The sequence below is a fragment of the Nicotiana attenuata genome, chromosome 2 (genome assembly GCF_001879085.1).
Source record: "Nicotiana attenuata strain UT chromosome 2, NIATTr2, whole genome shotgun sequence".
Classification (NCBI taxonomy): Eukaryota; Viridiplantae; Streptophyta; class Magnoliopsida; order Solanales; family Solanaceae; genus Nicotiana; species Nicotiana attenuata.
In genome coordinates this window covers 56,610,237-56,630,780 of record NC_031990.1, presented here as the reverse complement: position 1 = coordinate 56,630,780, position 20,544 = coordinate 56,610,237, and positions in this window count along the sequence as shown.

Below are 20,544 nucleotides of genomic sequence, written 5' to 3'. Positions count from 1 at the left end.
TTATTACGTGAACCATGCTAGGTTAGGATTACCTGCTTCACTTTGATATGAAATTGATTGGATTGAATTCTTGTTGTTGCTGCGTATTTACTTTGGGACTACGGGACGGTATCCCGGGATCTCCCCTGCATGTTTACTTTGGGACTACGGAACGGTATTCCGGGAGATCCCCCTGCACTTTTACTTTGGGACTACGGGACGGTATCCCGGGAGCTCCCCTGTATGTTTACTTTGGGACTACGGAATTGCATTCCGGGAGATCCCCCTGCACATTTATGAGTTGGACTAGGGGACTGCACCCGGGAGATCCACTGGATATGATATTTATATTTGGGGACTACAGGACGGTATCCTGGGAGATCCCCGGTTGTTATCTCGGAGCTGAGCTGTATTCTCTTTTTGTGTTTTACTTGCCTTTGTAATAGTTGTTGCTGTCCTTCATATCCTGTGTTACTTATTTACACTGTTTATTTCACAATGTTAAACCTCATATTATTATTTAACCTCAGTAGGGCCCTGAACTTCCTCGTCACTACCCGACCGAGGTTAGGCTTGGCACTTACTGAGTACTGCTGTGGTGTACTCATGCCCTTCCTGCGCATGTTTTTCATGTGCAGACCCAGTTACTTCGACTCAGCCCTACCACCCTTGAGGTGAGGCGACTGCTATAGCGACTTCGAGGTATATCAGCCGCGTTCGCAGACCGAGGAGTCTCTTTCCATTCATGTTGTTTAGTATTAGCCCTTCTGTATTTTCAGTTCTTGATAGACATTCTGGAGTTAGAGCTATGTAGTACTTCTTAGCTTGTGATTCATGGGTTTCCAGGTCTTGGATTTATGTGTTGGTTTTGAGAGTTAAATATGGTGTTTGCCGAGCGGCACATTTATACACTGGTTATTTCTTATTTCTATTTTAAATTGTTTTACTTCCGCAAGTTTTTGGTTTCTTTTCCGCAATTTAGGCTTACCTAGTTGTAGAGACTAGGTGCCGTCATGATGGTTCACGGAGGGCGAACCGGGGTCGTGACAATAGAACAAGATAATCAGGAATTAGGGCATACCAGTGAGGGAAGAAAGTAAATAGGAAGGTGAAGGCAGGTGGAATCCAAGAGTCTAGCCTTGGCTTTCAGCCAGCTAGACAATACAACTAATCAGAGTGATAGAAAGAATTCAAGTTGTGTGAGTGTAAGTGTGTAAGTGTAGGTGTGAGCTTGTGTGTCTCAGCGTGTGCTCATAAGCGTAGGTATCTCTTTGAAAATCAGAATGGAGAAAGGATTATATAGCATACAGTAGAGTAAACAAGTAAGGTAGGAAAATCAAGGGCACACAAATAAGGTATGCAAAATTAATTAACCAGTTAATTAGGGCTAAACATCAATCAATTAAGAGGACAGAATCCTGAAAATGTCACTTAAATTAAGGAGAATCTCATACGAAATCAATTAGCAGACAGAATTGAGGTTTAATAAGGTAAGCAATAAGTCCAGAGACCATTTATAGGTCGGTCACAATAATCAAAGCCCAAAAATCAGGCTAGTAATATAATTTAGGAAAGCAGTACCAATTACGAGTCACATATAAGGAAAGAATAAATAAAAATCTCACAGAGATACCAATTTTAAAAGAAAATATGATTTCAAACCCTAATTAGGCAAATAAATCGATTAATCGGTTTATTTGACAGAGCTGAAGTAAACGGGCAAACATTATAGCAAGCAGTAGAATAATTAGAAACCCCAGGGCATAAATACATAGGAATGAAAATTGGTCGAAAAGTAAAGGAAGAAAATTGGAGTTAAACACTTAAACATTTTAAAACATTTTTGCAGAAACTTCTTTAAAAAATTGAAGCCCTAGCTTTTAGGGAAAAACAAAAACCGGTTAACAATAATAGAAAAATAGCAGAGTCTTAAAGGAAAGGTAACAAACAAACTTAAACCGCTTCAGATCTAAAGAGATCTAAACGGATTTGGCTAGAAATTGTTAGGTTACGTAAAAAGCAAATAGAGGTGAGAACAATCTGGTTTGAACCTGAGATTTGAAGCCATAAACACGAAGATATTAGTACTCACAGACATAGGAATGAACACAGACGGATTCATCGAGAAAATGAGGGATTTGAACCAAGTCTGTGTCAAATCACTTTGAGATTCCATCAAATAACATGGAAGTCAAACAACCAGTAGAGATAGGAGGCCGGATAAGGCCTAGAATCAAAGAAGAAACCCATGGATCGAAGGGATTCTGGTGATGGCGGGCTAGGGTTAGGAGGAGGGTGAGAGAGAAGAGAGGAGGAAAGGGTTTCAGGGGCGGCGGATTTGGTAAAATGATTACGGTTTGGGGGTTGTTGGTTAATTAAAAATGGTAAGAATATCTTGGACCGTTGATCTCTTGAGATCAACAACTAGGATCGAATTTGGGGGTTGGGCGGGTTATAAAAATTGGGTTATGGGTATTGGGTTACGGGTTAATGGGTTAATTTAATTGGGCTGGGGTGGTAATTTGGGACAGGTCCAAAAGAAATCAAATTAAAAGAGGATATTTGTTAAATACACAATTAATTTGATAAAATGATTTATGAAAATAGCTAATAAATGATAAAAAATGATATTTACGCATAAAAATGACTCAAAATAATTACTTAATATTATAAAATATTAAAAAAATCATTTTTCGTGTAAATAATGTAATTATGCATATAAGGGCTATTATTGCAAAGTTATTGCAATTATAGACTTAAGATATAAATATATTTATGCATAAAATGATTAAAGCTTAATTGTAATGACCCGACTGGTCGTTTTGCTTTTTAGAACCCCGTCCCCCTAAATAAAAACTTCTCGTGCTTGCCTTCACTAATTTACGACCTGCGGGGATGGTTGGTTCGGGATTTGGAAGAGTTTTAGTGGTAATAAGCACACTTGATTTCCTAAGAATTTCTTAAAAGGCTAAGTTTGACTTTGGTCAACTTTTTTGGTAAACGGACCCAGACTTGTGTTCTGACGGTCCCGGAGGGTCCGTAGGAAAATATGGGACCTGTGTACAGGTCTAATATAACATTTAAGACTTTTCCGTAAAATTTGGTGTCAATCCGAGTAGTTTAAGTACGTTTCGGCACGTTAGAAGTGAATTAAGAACTTGAAGTTCATAAGTTTGATTCAATTGGTTTTAGGGGGTGATTCTTAGATTTAGCGTCGTTTCGGGCGTTCCGAAGGTTCGAGCGAGTCCGTTTCATGATTTCAAACTTGTCGCTATGTTCGGGCGAGGCTCGGGAGCCCGAGCGTCAATCGGACAAGGCTCGAGTGAAGTTGGAAAATTTGGGAAGAACTTAAGCTTCAGGTTGCTGTCATAACTGCACCTGCGGTTGGTCAGCCGCAGGTGCGAGACCGTAGAAGCGGTCGTCCTCTCGCAGATGTGGCCAAGGCAGGCCAATCCAAAGCCGCAGAAGGGGCTCCTTATCCGCAGAAGCAGCTGCGCAGAAGCGTCTTCAAGACCGCATAAGCGGTCCCAGCTCGCTTGGCCAATTCTGCAGATGCGGCCTTCCTCACGCAGAAGCGGGACCGCAGATGCGGAAATCACTGAAGTAGTGAGCTTCATTTAATTCGGGTTCTAAGCCATTTTGGCCATTTTTCACTCACCCATTGGGCGATTTTGGGAGCTTTTGAGAGAAGATTTCCACCTAGCATCTTGAGGTAAGTTCATCCTCCTTATTTCTAAGATTAATACTTGAGTTTTGGGTAGATTTAACACGCAAGGATTAGGAGAAATCAAGGGGTTAGAGTAATACCTAGGGTTTTGATAAAACTTAGATTTTACCACTAAATTTGTTAAGGAATGAAGTAGAAATCATATATTATTGATCCTTAGGTTATAGAGAACAACTTTCTTCAAAAAGTTCCAGAATCCGGGCACGTGGGCCCGGGGTCGGATTTTAGGAAACTTGTGTTTAGGGTTGGGAAATTACTTTAGTAATTAAAATGCGTACTCTTGAGCTTGTATTGACTAGTTCCTACCTCATTTAATTAGTTTCGGATCGTGCGGCTCTAAATTGAGGGTTTGAGCACGTTCTTGATATTGGAAGTGCGCTTTGGAGCGAGGTGAGTCTCCTATCTAACCTTGTAAGAGGGGATTGTCTCCATAGGTGTAATAATTGAATAATTTGCCACTAAATGCGGGGGGCTACATACGCACTTGGTGACGAGAGTCCGTGCGTAGCCACTATTATTCTTAAGTCGGGGTAGACTAGGACCCCAAAACATGCTTTATGTGATGTACTTGTAACTCTATGATTAATTTGGGACTGCTTAAATCATGTTGAATGTGGTAAATGAATTCAATAGGAGGAACACTAATTTCTTGGCTCTTCTAAAGAGAAGTTGATATTTTCGTGAGTACTTGCTCTCCTGGTATATATTCTTGTCTGCCTGTTGTTGTGTTTAAATACATTTGACCGCATCGCACGTATGATTCGCGAGCGGGGTAATAGATGCATCTATGGTTTGCGCTGTTCGACCCTTCAGCAGTGTACACTTTATTTCATGTTGGATCGGGCAGTACGACCTCGGCACTACTTGCGTATGCTTATTGATTGGTATATTGCTGTGGACGGAACTTTGTTATATGCCCTGAAATGTAAATGGTTAACTGTGATATCATCTAGTAAAGGACCTGTTGCCTCATGTTGTATATTGTTAATCATTGTGCTATCCATTCTTAGTATATCACTTATCATATTATTTGACTCTAGTAAGTGTCATGTCGACCTCTCGTCTTTACTTTTTCGAGATTAGACAGGATACATACTGGGTACATATTGTTTATGTACTCATACTACACTTCTGTACTTAATTGTACAGGATCTGAGGCAGGTACATCTGGTTACCAGGCTGGTGCATACCCTTGATTCGACCGAGATTCCACGGTGAACTGCTCCCTTCCTATGCCGTTCAGCAGCCCGATTGAGTCTTTTCTTTACTTTTGGCTGTCTACTCTATTTCAGATGTGAGCACGTGATTTTTGCCCTAAGAGAATTATTCCCAAAAATTTAAACAAAATGATTTCTTTCATTATTTTTGCAAATTTTGTGAGTTTTGTTTTATTTTCTGATTAATTGTTTGCATTTTATTTGTGCATTTTAGTTCATATAAAAAATATACAAAAATACACTTGGCATTTGTTTAGGATTTAATTTCACAGTTTAGGGTTAAGTAGTAGTTAGGATTGCTTAGAAAATAAAGAAAATAACAGAAAAAGGTCTTTTTGCATTGTTAGTTTTAATTTGTCTTAATTTGTGTTTAATTAGGAATTAGGGTATTTGGGAATTGAATAATATTTTTAGAAGTCAATTTGGTTTTATTTTTCAATTTAGCATTTCATAAATCAGGAAAATATAAATAATGAATAAAATAAATACAAAATAAAAAAGGAATAAAGAAAAGAAAAAAAGAACACTAATAAAGTATTCAAATGTTTGAATTTGGGCCATGGATGTTTCAGCCCAAAGAGACCCCAAAATCGGATCAGAACACACCCATTTTCCCAGCCCAATCTCCCTATTACCCGGTCCAAATACCCGTCCCCCCTAAACGACCCCGTTTTGGAGCCAATTGATCCAAGCGGTCGAGGTATCCTAATCTAACGGCTCAGAACTAAGGACTCATATGTATAAGACTGTCCGAATCCCTTTCACCCCCCTCTATCGTCTATCTCATTGACCCCTTCATAAGAACCCTAGCCAGCCGCCCTAATTCTCCACCGCCGTCCATCGCGACGCCGACATCCAAACACTTCCTAATTAACACCACCAAATCCCCTCACTCTCCCCATTCCGAATCCACCTCCCTTTTCCCTCGAATATCACCAGACCCCTTCGAATCTTGATTCGAAGGGACGAACCCTAGCGCCTCCCTTATATTCTCCGGTGGCGGCGCCGTCCCCAATCATCACCAAATTTACACCATGGGTTCACCTTCCCCCTTACATCCCGAATCCACACCCCTTTTACTTCGAATCACCCTCTACCCGTTCGAATCTTGAATCAAATTCTGACCCCCAAAACCCTAGTTCACCCGTTTGGCCCCAAATTAACACCCTAGGGTCGCCTTCCTTCCCTCATCTTGACTCTGTCGTCCTTATACCTCGAATGACAGTCAAGCTCCTTGAATGTTGAAACTGAAATGTCCAATTCGAGACTCAAGTGTTTAGGCTTCTGCTCCGCTTTTCTTTGGAATGTTTGAATTCAAGCTCTTAGACTAGTAAGGTTATTTATCTTTTGTTCATATTTATTTTTTTTTGCTATCGTTCCTCCTCATCTCTGTCTCCTTTTCCTCTTTCGGAACATCTTTTTGGTTTAAACTTGTTTCATTTTTGTTTAATCACTTAGCCTAATTAGGTCGCCTTACCATTTGAATTAGTTTCCTGCCTGTCTTTGTCCTTGAGTGTTTCAGTTTGGATTTTGTTAAATGTTGTTAGTGGATTTTTTGCTGAGTGTCTGATTCTGCTCTGTTTATAATTCTGTTCGTTGTTTTTCTTTGGTTATTAATTCTGATTAGTGAGCTTGTGTTAGTTTTTTCCGTTGATAGTTTAATCTGGTTTAGTGTAATGTGAATCTGTTAATTCATGACCCCAAAGTGTTATGTTAATTGTTGCTTGTTAATTTGGTTCAATTAATAGTTCAACAAGAGTTTAAATTAGGATTACTCTTCAACAGTTGACAATTCAGAGCTTAGGAAACTGTTTGGTTATATCCGTAATTTTAGTTTAAGTTCAGGGGTAGTTTAGATACTTAGAATCGCATAGGAATGTGATAGATGAAACTGGAATCTTCTAGGGCCTTCCAAAGTAGGACTTTAGTGTAATTGTAATGGGGTAACTTGAGCAACAAGTCAGGAAATAAAGGATTACTTGGATAAAAATGAAAATAAATAGAGGGGGAAATGGGTAAGGAAATCTGGAAGCTTCCCCTGAAAATTTGTCTATATAAGGCAGCCTCTAATGCCTTCATTGGAAAGTTTTCAACACCTACAATTTCCCACCAAAAAAAAAAACAGTCTCTACAATTTCAGCATATCTGGAATTTGAATTGAAAATTCAAAGCTCGTTTACATCTCAGTTCATCCCAATAGAAAGAAAAAATACAAAACCAAAAACTACAAAAATCCAAAAAAAACTGTTCCGTTCGAACTCTTTTAGGAGTTTAAGTTTGAATTTCAGCTGTAGATTAAGTTTTCAGTTTGATAGAAGGTTAAAAAATGGTTTGAGTGTCTTCTAGATCCCATTTGGTTCAAGTTCAGGGAGTTCTGGTTGATTTCGAGTTTGTTTTGGTCAAATCTCGTCTGATTTTGTTCGTTTGCTGGTATTTAGTCTTCTGCAAACTGTTTCTGAGTTGCTGTGGTATTTCTGGGAATTATATTTGCTTTCCAACTACTGATTGTGGCTGCTGTGTGTTATTGCTGCTGAATTCTACTCCTCTTGTTTTGTTCCATTTCCAGGTACGTCTCTTAATCCTGGCACAATCTAGAAATCAATTTGAGACATGAAAGGAAGTTTGCAGCATAATTATTGTTGTAGATCTGTCTGTTAAAATTTCGAGTAGATTTTTTTTGGTTAATTGTTCGATGTAAATAACATCTGACTGTATTGGACTGTTGAGCTCTGGTTTATGTTGATTCATCTAAAAACAATAGCCTTAGCGTAGTGTAGTTTAATTTCTAATGCTAGTACAATTACAGTCAAAATGACATGAACTTGAATCTGAGTTTGAAAATCAGTTTGTATGCTTATATCCACGCTCGACCCAGGTTTAACGAACATTGAGGTTAACTTCAGTAATTTAGTTCTAGGCGTCTGAATCCAAAGCCTCAATATAAATGATGATTGTTTCGTGTTAATTTCCTAGATTTTCTGAGTATTAGGTGAATTTGAATAATCAGTAACCTATTGCTCAAGGCCACAACGTATGTGTTAATTGTTTCTAGCTTACATTTCATTTGGGCCTAGGCGAAGGCCCAAAACTGGACAGCTTTTGGTTAATAAAGTTTGGGCTTGATTTTCGTTTGCATAAGGCCCATGTCTGGGCAGTGTTTCTTCGTACGAGTAGGACTAAATCCGTTTGGAGCCAGCTTGAAGGCCCAAAACACTGAAATTGCCATTGAGGCCTAACAGAATTATTGGAGGCTGAAAATATTTTAAGTGAAGAAACAAGAAAACACAATCTAAAAAAAAGAGATAAAAGAGAATTGAAGAAAAGAAAAGAAAGAGAAGAAATGAAATGAAAAGAAAGAAAGTAGAAGAAAAGGAAAGATTGCAACAACAAAGTAATTTCTCTGTCATGAACTACGTTTGACTTGATTCCGAAAGGATACGTAGGCAGCCTCCCTCTGAGGTTCAGTCACACCAAAACAAAATCCCAAAAGTCCCCAAGAAAGAAATGGTTAACTACTTAGGTGCATTCATTCCTCAATGTGCGGTTATCTATCTGTTAATGTCCTAACCGCTAACAAAGTTGTTGTTGATGAGTCCAGGCAGGTGGTTAAGTTGACTGGCATTCTGGCAACCCATCCCTATAACACCCGCTCTAAGGATAAGTCAAACATGGTCAACTAGGAATTGGAAGCAAGCATTGTCGATCCACCTAGGGAGGAGGAAGTAGTGGACGTTAATGCAATGAAGGAGGAGATGTATAAACTGAAGCAACAAATGGCCGAGATGTACCAGGCCTGGTCGAAGGGACATCCACCCCCAGCCTATCCTGCTAACCCCACCTACCTCCCACCACTAGCTCAGCCTCAAGATCTTCCCACAGTGAACTCATCTCCTGCTTTCCCTACTTACCAGCAGTACTATGGAACCACCTCTCAGACACCACCACCTCCACTACCCAAACAAATTCCATGTCCTCCACCACTAACTACTCCTGTGTTCGTGGCTCCCCCACCTGTTGCACTACACAGGTCTTCTAGTGAACCTTTGTTCCAAACCCATGATAACCAATATTACCCACCCGAAGCCACTTTCAAACCGCCAGATCCATGCCCTTACAATCCCCGTCTTGATCTCTCAGCTGAGGAAGAAAAGCCTCCCAAAAACCCTGAGCAAGAAGAAATGATACGGAAGGTTAAGAGCTTAGAATAGTCATTCCGAAAAATGCAGGGGCTCGGAGGACAAGTGAGTGTAGCCTACAAGGACCTGTGCTTGTTTCCCGACGTCCAGTTGCCAGCAGGATTCAAGCTGCCCAAGTTTGACCTATATGATGGCCACGGTGATCCAGTGGCCCACTTAAGGGGGTTCTGTAGCAAGATGAGAGGAGCTGGAGGAAGGAACGAGTTATTGATGGCTTACTTTAGTCAAAGTCTAAGTGGAGCAGCATTAGAGTGGTACACACGACAGGATCATGCTCGATGGTACACTTGGGATGACCTGGCCCAAGCATTTGCATGTCATTTTCAGTACAATCTCAAAATTATCCCGGACCGTCTGTCACTAACTAAAATTGAGAAGAAGCCCGGAGAAAGCTTCAAAGAGTATGGTTTTCGGTGGAGAGAGCAGGCCGCATGAGTCGATCCTCCAATGAAAGAGAACGAGATGGTTGATTATTTCCTACAAGCTTTGGAGCCAACCTATTATGGTCATATGGTGTCAGCAGTGGGAAAAACTTTCAACGAGGTCGTGAAAATGTGAAGTATGGTGGAAGAGGGTCTCAAGTCTAACAAGATTATGAGCTATTCAGCAATCAAAGCAACTACTCAGGCTATTCAGAGCGGCACTGGAGGAGTATTGGGAAAGAAGAATAAAGAAGAGGTTGCAGTAGTGGAATCGAGAGCTTGGTCCAGAGGTCCATCACCATATTATCACCAACCTCGCCCTCACCCCCAAACCTACCCACACACCCCATATGGCCCACCGCAGCAGTATTACCCACCTCTTGTCCCTAATTTCTCTGTCCACCATGCCCAGACATACCCCCAACCTCCTACCCATGCACAATGGCGCGCACCTACCCCAAAAAATAATTACTCAGCTCAAAAGACCTACCCACCCCCAAGAACCAATAGAAATCCCACTGGAACCGGCTTTCGACCTAACTCTGCATTTAAGAATGATAGGCTGCAAAAGAAGAAGACTTTCACTCCCTTAGGTGAATCTTACACTAGCTTATACCAAAGATTGAGACAACTGGGAATGTTAAGTCCGATTGAACCCAAATTGCCAAATCCTCCTCCAAGGAATCTGGACCACTCTGTGAGTTGTGAATATTGCTCAGGTGCGCCGGGACATGACACAGAAAAATGTTGGCACTTGAAAACGGCCATCCAAGAGCTCATTGATACACGCCGAATTGAAGTGCAAGCCCCAGAAGCACCTAACATCACCCAAAATCCATTACCAACTCATCACGAGACCCATATGATCGATCTAGTCAAAAAGGGAGAGCATAAGAAGCCGTCACAAACCGTAATGATGATCAGGGCTAGTGACGATAGATCAAATGAGAAACTAGCAAAGGAGAGAGCATTGATCAAGGTAGGAGAAACAGTTAGCAAACCAGTTGTAGTGATGAAGAAAGAGCTTTTGAGCAGCGTTGTAGAAAAACAAGAACCAGTTAAAGTGGTAGTGTCGGGGGCAGCGGTCAAGCCCGCTGTGATTGTGAAAGGGGCTCGCACAGAGCCGGTTGTCATCAAGCCAGTGACTCAGCTACCAGTAATCAGTGAAAAGGCCGTCCCATGGAATTACGGCCGAGTGACAGTGATGTATCAGGGAAAGGAAGTTAAGGAAGAAGTTTGTGAAACCCATGGACTGACTCGCTCGGGAAGATGCTTTGCTCCTGACGAGCTGAGAAAGGCCAAACTCACCAAAGATAATCCAGTATCAGTAAAGAAAGTTGTAACTGAAGAAGAGGAAGAAGAATTTTTGAAGAAGATGAAGGCACAGGATTATTCCATTGTAGAACAGTTGAGAAAGACCACGGCGCAAATCTCTTCGCTATCATTACTGATCCACTCAGATGAGCACCGCCAGGCATTGATGAAAATTTTGAATGAGGCCCATGTGCCCGACAAGATTTCCGTGAACCACTTAGAGAAAATAGCAAACAAGATTTTTGAGGTCAACAGGGTTACGTTTTCTGATGATGAGCTGCCTTTGGAAGGAACTGAGCATAATAGAGCACTCTACCTCACGGTGAAATGTGAAGACTCTGTGGTCACCCGGGTGCTAGTTGATAACGGGTCCAGTGCAAACATTTGCCCTCTCTCCACCCTGGAAAAGTTAAAGGTGGACAGTGAGAGAATCCACAAGAATAGTATTTGCGTGCGAGGATTTGATGGAGGAGGCAAGGACACAGTCGGGGATATAGTGTTGGAAGTGACAATAGGTCCGGTTGAATTCACTATGGAGTTCCAGGTGCTCGACGTGGCTGTCTCTTACAACCTTTTGTTAGGCCGACCCTGGATCCATGCATCAAAGGCAGTGCCATCTACCTTGCACCAGATGGTTAAATTTGAGTGGGACAAGCAAGAGATTGTGGTGCATGGGGAAAATAGCTCGTGTACTCTGGGTGATGCCATTGTGCCTTTCATAGAAGCTGAGGATGACAAAGGTCCATGGGTTTATCAAGTCTTTGATACGGTATCGGTTGAAAAGATCCCGGAAGGGATGTGTATTCATGTGCCAAAGGTAGCTCTGCACCCGTCATGGTTGCGTCGGAAATGCTGAAGAACGGATTTGTACCTGAAAAAGGCTTGGGTGCTTCTTTACAAGGCATCGTACAGTCCGTATCCCTTCCTGCAAACCTGGATACTTTTGGTTTAGGTTTCAAGCCCACTGCTGCAGACACAAGGCGAGCTAGAAAGATGAAAAAGAAAGCATGGACCCTTCCAAAACCCATCCCCCGCCTTTCCGGTTCCTTTGTCAGGCCTGGTACTAAGAAGCGCCTAGAAACAACAATGCCCAATGGTGTGGTTGATCCCGACAAGGAGCTAACTGAGAGGTTTGAAAAGCTGTTTGATGAGGTGAATGTATTGGAGGCCGGAGAAGATCCAAACAAGGCGGATATTCAGTTCGTGGGGCCCCAGGCAAAGCTTAACAATTGGGAAGCAACTCCCCTTCCTATCCGGAGGGAGTCTTGGTAGTTAGATTGATTTCCTTTCAGTTTAATCTGGATTATTTCCAAGGTTGTAATTTGGATGCTATATTCCGTCCGTTTGGATGAGTTAAACCTTGTTATCTTAAATATTAATGAAATGCAATTTCCCTCTTTTTCATTCCTGATAGTTTTCATTTTGTCTTTCTTTTCTTTCTTGTACAGTCCCTTTTACGCTGGTTTCAATGATGTGTCATGCATGAGGAGTCTTCAGCCCAGTCTTAAATGCCAATCTAACTCAGACATAACAATACAAGAAATTCAGTGTGATGACGAAATAGAATATGATGATGAGGAAGCTTTTGAGGAAATCAGTAAAGAATTAAGCCACTTTGAAGAAAAACCCAAACCTAATCTGAATGACACAGAGACAATCAATTTAGGGGATCGGGAGACTGTGCGAGAAACGAAAATAAGTGTCCATTTGGAACCTCAGCTCAGGGAAGAGATAATTAAAGCACTTTTTGAGTATAAAGATGTTTTTGCATGGTCATATGACGACATGCCAGGTTTAAGCACTGATTTGGTGGTCCACAAATTGCCCACTGACCCAGCATGCCCTCCTGTCAAGCAGAAGTTAAGGAAATTTAAGACAGACATTAGTGTGAAAATCAAAGAAGAGGTCACCAAGCAGTTTGAGGCAAAGGTCATCCGAGTCACGCGGTATCCCACCTAGTTAGCCAATGTTGTGCCTGTGCAAAAGAAAGATGGAAAGACCAGAGTGTGCATAGATTACCGTGACCTCAATAAGGTAAGTCCAAAAGACAACTTCCCAGTACCAAACATCCACATATTGATCGACAATTGTGCCAAACATGAGATTGGTTCCTTCGTGGATTGTTATGCGGGCTATCACCAGATTTTGATGGATGAGGAGGATGCGGAAAAGATAGCATTCATCACGCCTTGGGGAACGTATTGTTATAGGGTCATGCCATTTGGGTTGAAGAACGCAGGGGCAACGTATATGAGGGCGATGACCACCATGTTCCATGACATGATACATCGGGAAATTGAGGTCTACATAGACGACGTGATCATAAAGTTGAGGACCTGAGGACCTGAGGAAATTCTTCCAGAGACTCCGCATGTACAACCTCAAACTTAATCCAGCTAAGTGTGCGTTTGGAGTCCCATCTGGGAAGTTGTTGGGATTCGTGGTAAGTCGGCGCGGTATTGAGTTAGACCCGTCTAAGATCAAAGCCATTCAGGAGCTACCACCGCCAAGGAACAAGAAAGAGGTGATGAGTTTGCTTGGCAGGTTGAATTACATCAGCAGGTTCATTGCCCAGCTTACAACGACTTGCGAGCCTATCCTTAAGTTGCTAAAGAAAGATGTTGCGGTCAGATGGACGAATGAATGTCAAGCAGCATTTGACAAGATTAAGGAGTATTTGGCTAGTCCACCCGTGTTGGTCCCGCCGGAGCCGGGAAGACCCTTGATCCTTTATCTGACCGTTTTGGATAATTCTTTTGGTTGTGTACTGGGGCAGCATGACATCGTGGGGAGGAAAGAGCAGGCAATTTACTACCTCAACAAGAAGTTCACATCATATGAGGTGAAGTACACTCAACTTGAGAGGACGTGTTGTGCCTTAACCTGGGTAGCACAGAAGTTGAAACATTACTTGTCAGCCTATACCACCTATCTCATCTCTCGGTTGGACCCGTTGAAGTACATTTTTCAGAAACCCATGCTCATAGGGAGGCTGGCGAAATGGCAAATCTTGCTTACGGAGTTTGATATTGTCTACGTGACCCGGACTGAAATGAAAGCACAAGCGCTGGCTGATCATTTGGCCGAGAATCCAGTTGATGATGAATATGAACCTTTGAAAACATACTTCCGCGATGAGGAGATAATGCATGTTGAAGAATTAGAACAAGTCGAGAAGCCAGGATGGAAACTGTTCTTTGATGGGGTTGCCAACGCCAAGGGCGTCGGGATAGGAGCAGTACTGATTTCTGAGACAGGGCAACACTACCCTGTTACTACTCAACTTCGTTTCTATTGCACCAATAATATGGCTGAATACGAGGCATGTATCTTGGGTTTGAGATTGGCTATAGACATGGGTGTCCAGGAAATCTTGGTCATGGGTGACTCGGATCTTCTGGTACACCAGATTCAGGGTGAATTGGAGACACAAGATTTGAAGCTCATACCATACCGGCAGTGTTTGCATGAACTTTGTCAACGGTTTCAATCAATAGATTTCAGGCATATTCCAAGGATTCACAATGAGGTTGCCGACGCTTTGGCCACTTTGGCGTCAATGCTGCATCATCCAGACAAGACTTATGTGGACCCGTTACAGATTCAGGTCCGAGATCAGCATGCCTATTGTAATATGGTGGAAGAAGAGCTCGATGGTGAGCTGTGGTTCCATGATATCAAAGAATACCTCCGGATGGGAGTGTACCCAGCACAAGCTACAGGGGATCAAAAGAGGCAATTCGACGCTTGGCAAGCGAATTTTTCTTCAGTGGAGGAGTGTTATCCAAGAGAACTCCAGATCTTGGATTATTGAGATGCATGGATGCTAAACAGGCTACATTTATCATGGCCGAGGTACATGCGAGAGTTTGTGGACCTCATATGAGCGGATATGTATTGGCAAAGAAAATTCTCCGAGCGGGTTATATTGGCTTACTATGGAACGGGATTGCATCAGTTTCGTACGCAAGTGTCATCAATGTCAGGTACATGGAGATTTGATTCATTCTCCACCATCTGAATTGCATACAATGTCGGCACCATGGCCGTTCGTTGCTTGGGGAATGGATGTCATTGGGTCGATTGAGCCAGCAGCGTCAAATGGGAACAGGTTCATTCTGGTAGCTATTGATTATTTCACTAAGTGGGTTGAAGCAAAAACCTTCAAATCTGTGACCAAGAAGGCAGTGGTCGATTATGTGCATTCGAATATCATCTGTCGGTTTGGGATCCCGAAGGTAATCATCACTGACAATGGTGCCAATCTCAACAGTCATTTGATAGCAGAGACATGTCAGCAGTTTAAGATTACGGACCGCAGTTCAACCCCATATCGTCCTAAGGCAAATGGAGCAGTCGAAGCAGCTAATAAGAACATCAAGAAAATACTTCGAAAAATGGTAGTGGGGTCCAGGCAATGGCATGATAAGTTACCTTTTGCCCTTTTAGGCTACCGCACTACTGTCCGCACTTCAGTAGGGGCAACTCCTTATTCACTGGTGTATGGCACTGAAGCAGTAATACCCGCAGAAGTTGAAGTCCCGTCCCTTCGGATTATCGCCGAGGCGGAAATTGATGATGTTGAATGGGTTAAAGCCCGCTTGGAACAACTAAGTTTGATTGATGAGAAGAGATTGGCAGCAGTATGTCACGGTCAGTTGTACCAACAGAGAATGGCGAGAGCATATAACAAGAAAGTGCGTCCATGGAGATTCGAAGTAGGGCAATTGGTGTTGAGGCGTATCTTACCTCATTGGGCTGAGGCAAAAGGAAAGTTCGCCCCGAACTGGCAGGGGCCATTTGTTGTAACCAGAGTGTTGTCCAATGGCGCATTATATTTGACAGATGTGGAAGGAAAATGTGTAGAAATGGCTATCAACTCTGATGCAGTCAAGAGATATTATGTATGATTTCTTGGTTTAACTGTACTGTATTGTATTTGGCATATTTTTGAGATTGAAATGATGAAGGCATTTTGTTCTGCTATCCAAACACTGTATCCTTTGTTACCCCTTTTGAGCCTCATTTACTTTCTTTCGTACTCCTATTTCGGAATCAGTAACGACTTGGGAGCTCGCGCAAGGAAAATCAGTGAAGAAACAAGAAAACACAATCTAAAAAAAAAGAGAGAAAAGAGAAATGAAGAAAAGAAAAGAAAGAGAAGAAATGAAAAGAAAAGAAAGAAAGTAGAAGAAAAGGAAAGATTGCAACAACAAAGTAATTTCTCTGTCATGAACTACATTTGACTTGATTCTGAAAGGATACGTAGGCAGCCTCCCTCTGAGGTTCAGTCACACCAAAACAAAATCCCAAAAGTCCCCAAGAAAGAAACTGGGGCAGAAGTTGTGGTCGCTGTGAGAGATTTGATTCCGAAAGTTGTAACTGTGAACCTATGTTAAGTTGTTTTGAGCCTTTGATACCCTTCTTTCTAACCCTATCCAAAAGCCTGCATTACAGTCCAAAGAAAGACCTTTTTGATCGATCTTCAGGAAGTGCCAATGCGAGCAAGTAAGAGTGATTCACGTCAGGGGGCAACACTCTGGTGCAAGGGAAAAAATGATAAAAATGAGAGAGTCTTATTGCTGAAAACCCTCACGGGCACCGTAAGGCGAAGCGAGTTGAGAGAAATAAAAAATGAGAGAGTCTTATCGGTGAAAACCCTCACCGGCACCGTAAGGTGAAGTGAGTTGAGAGAAATCGAAAATGAGAGAGTCTTATTGGTGAAAACCCTCATGGGCACCGTAAGGCGAAGGTGAGTTTTTCAGACAGGCAAATGAGACAAGTCTGTGGTCAAAAGCTGCTCAAGACATTGCAAGACGAGCAAGGTTTGGGTTTGGGTGAAAATCAGGTTGTGAAAGTCCGGAACAACAAATGTGGCAATCGAAAGTTGATTGGTTAGACAGACTGGGCTGATTAATCCAAAATGCATGTCATGCTCAATGGTACCAACATCTCCACTCAGATAAGTCTTATTCTCTTCTTTCTTCATTACAAATCATCCATTCTCGGATTCTCTTTATCCTTAATCCTTGAGGTCGTTGCATTTCATTCTTTCGAGGTCTATCTTTAAGATGTTTCAGTGTCAGTTCTGTTCGAAACAAAGGAAGGAATGTCAAGGCTAACTACCAGCTTCCTAAGTTGTACGGACAGGGCCAGAATATGTCAAAGATGTCCAAAAGCAAAGTAAGTTATAAAGGACCACTGGAAGTTTCATCGGTGGATTGGTCGGATAATGGTGGGGAAGAAGCGCAGTTTCAAAAGAGGGGTCAGAAACACAAGAACAACAATATGGAATAGAACACTTGGGTCGTCAGAGTCAAGGGGTTGAAATTCGGTCAGGAAGTCGAGAGGATTCAAGGCAAGTCCAGGAAAGCGAGACGGAGTAAAGTCCAGCAGCAGGGATGTACCTAGCAAGAATGCCAGAAACTAGCCACCATTTTATATTGATAAGATTTTTCTTTGATTGAAACAGGGGCAGAGATTTCGTTCATTTCGGAGAAAACCTCCGTAAGAAAAGGTAGTACCTAAATAGGTATGACTGGAAACTCTCAGGACCCTCCTGGAAAATGGGACTTAGTTTAAATTTCCAAACAAGCAAGAGTAGCATAATTTAGCGCAAATGTATCCTAGTTTGTCTAAGATAGGATTTAATTAGGTGTGGTCAGGACCTTCCTGAATAATGGGACACAGTTTTAAGAACCCTTAGGTAACAAGGCATTGTTGTAGGATAGTATAATTCAGCCGTAGAATTGACACACTTAAGATAAGGCTTAAAGTTTGATTTTCAGGACCCTCCTAGATAATGGGACGTAGCTTTAAAGTTTGAGTCTTACCTTCAGTAGATATAGCTTAGGTTAACACTGTCCTTTAACTAGAAGTTGTCAGGACCCGCCTGGATAATGGGAAGTAGTTTAGGACCTTTAAAGACAACAAATGTAGTGGGAGTAATACCTTTAGAAGACATAGCTTAGGCTCGTAATTGTTAGGAGTTATCAAGACCTTCCTGGATAGTAAGATTTGGCTTTCACATTCTTGGTAGAATAATTCAGTTTAATGCTCACATCTGTACCCAGTCACCAAACTGGGGCAGAAAATTTTCTTTGTTTGTTTTGTTGCAGTCAGGAACCCACCTGGAGACCAATGGAATACTTTTCAAGCTCAGCAGTCAGGCGCCACCTGGAGACAGGATACATTTCAAGTTCGAGAAGTCAGGTGCCCACTGGAGAACTAGGGAATACATTTCAAATTTTGACTTTCAATTTTAATACTAGATACATGATGTGCCCAGCCACCAAACTAGGGCAGAAAATTTTCTTTGTTTGTCTATTTTGTTGAAGTCAGGAGCCCACCTGGAGAACAAGGGAATACTTTTCAAGTTCAGCAATCAGGAGCCCACCTGGAGAACAAGGGAATACTTTTCAAAGTTCAGCAATCAGGAGCCTACCTGGAGAACAAGGGAATATCTTTCAAGTGTTAGCAGTCAGGAGCCCGCCTGGAGAATAGAGGCATATATTTCAAGTTTTCAGCAGTCAAGCATCACTCGGAGGAATGGCAAAACATCTCCGATCACAATGCAAGGCAATAACGCATGAATTCTATCGGAAGAATACAAGTTCAAGGCAACACAAGAGCAAGTTTGAAGACATAGATAGGACCTTTTTTGTAATTCATAGATCATAGCTTAGGCTAGCTTCTTTTTATTTTGACACGGTGTAATAAGGGGGTCAACAAGCAGTAGCGGTAGCAATAGCAGTGAAATCACAGCTCCTGGTAGTCCCAGCTACCAGACATTCACGAACTACACTGACCTGATTCCTTTTTAGCCAAGGATATGTAGGCAACCTCCGAAGCAGGTTGCGGTCAACTCTTTCAAAAATGCTTCACACGGAATATTCAAACGGGCAAAAATCGCTCGTTTCCGCTCACTTATCTTTGCACGAAAACTCTTCGTGTTTCTGGGCAAAGAGGGGCAGTTGTGAGCACGTGATTTTTGCCCTAAGGGAATTATTCCCAAAAATTCAAAAAAATGATTTCTTTCATTATTTTTGCAAATTTTGTGAGTTTTGTTTTATTTTCTGATTAATTGTTTGCATTTTATTTGTGCATTTTAGTTCATATGAAAAATATACAAAAATACACTTGGCATTTGTTTAGGATTTAATTTCACATTTTAGGGTTAAGTAGTAGTTAGAATTGCTTAAAAAATAAAGAAAATAACAGAAAATGGTCTTTTTGAATTGTTAGTTTTAATTTGTCTTAATTTGTGTTTAATTAGGAATTAAGGTATTTGGGAATTGAATAATATTTTTAGAAGTCAATTTGGTTTTATTTTTAATTTAGCATTTCATAAAAATCAGGAAAATATAAATAATGAATAAAATAAATACAAAATAAAAAAGGAATAAAGAAAAGAAAAAAAACACTTATAAAGAATTCAAATGTTTGAATTTGGGCCATGGATGTTTCAGCCCAAAGAGACCCCAAACTCGGATCAGAACACACCCATTTTCCCAGCCCAATCTCCCCATTACCCGGTCCAAATACCCGCCCCCTCTAAACGACCCCGTTTTTGAGCCAATTGATCCAAGCCGTTGAGGTATCCTAAACTAACGGCTCAGAACTAAGGACTCATATGTATAAGACTGTCCGAATCCCCTTCCCCCCCCCTCTATCGTCTATCTCATTGACCCCTTCATAAGAACCCTAGCCAGCCGCCCTAATTCTCCACCGCCGTCCATGGCAGCGCCGGCATCCAAACACTTCAAAATTAACACCACCAAATCCCCTCACTCTCCCCATTCCGAATCCTCCTCCCTTTTACCTCGAATATCACCAGAACCCTTCGAATCTTGATTCGAAGGGACGAACCCTAGCGCCTCCCTTATATTCTTCGGTGGCGGCGCTGTCCCCAATCATCACCAAATTTACACCATGGTTTCACCTTCCCCCTTACATCCCAAATCCACACCCCTTTTACTTCGAATCACCCTCTACCCGTTCGAATCTTGAATCAAATTCTGACCCCCAAAACCCTAGTTCACCCGTTTGGCCCCAAATTAACACCCTAGGGTCGCTTTCCTTCCCTCATCTTGACTCTGTCGTCCTTATACCTCGAATGACAGTCAAGCTCCTTGAATGTTGAAACTAAAAAGTCCAATTCGAGACTCAAGTGTTTAGGCTTCTGCTCCGCTTTTCTTTGGAATGTTTGAATTCAAGCTGTTAGACTAGTAAGGTTCTTTATCTTTTGTTCATATTTGTTTCTTTTACTATCGTTCCTCCTCATCTCTGTCTCCTTTTCCTCTTTCTGAACTTCTTTTTAAATTTAAACTTGTTTCATTTTTGTTTAATCACTTAGCCTAATATGGTCGCTTTAACATTTGAATTAGTTTCCTCCCTGTCTTTGTCTTTGAGTGTTTCAGTTTGGATTCTGTTAAGTGTTGTTAGTTGATTTTTGCTGAGTGTCTGATTATGCTCTGTTTATAATTCTGTTCGTTGTTTTTCTTTGGTTATTAATTCTGATTAGTGAGCTTGTGTTAGTTTTTTTCGTTGATAGTTTAATCTGGTTTAGTGTAATGTGAATCAGGTAATTCATGACCCCAAAGTGTTATGTTAATTGTTGCATGTTCGGGACACCACCGTAGAGTCTCGGACGATTGACTCAGTTCCAGTAGTCCGGAAGTTCGCCGATG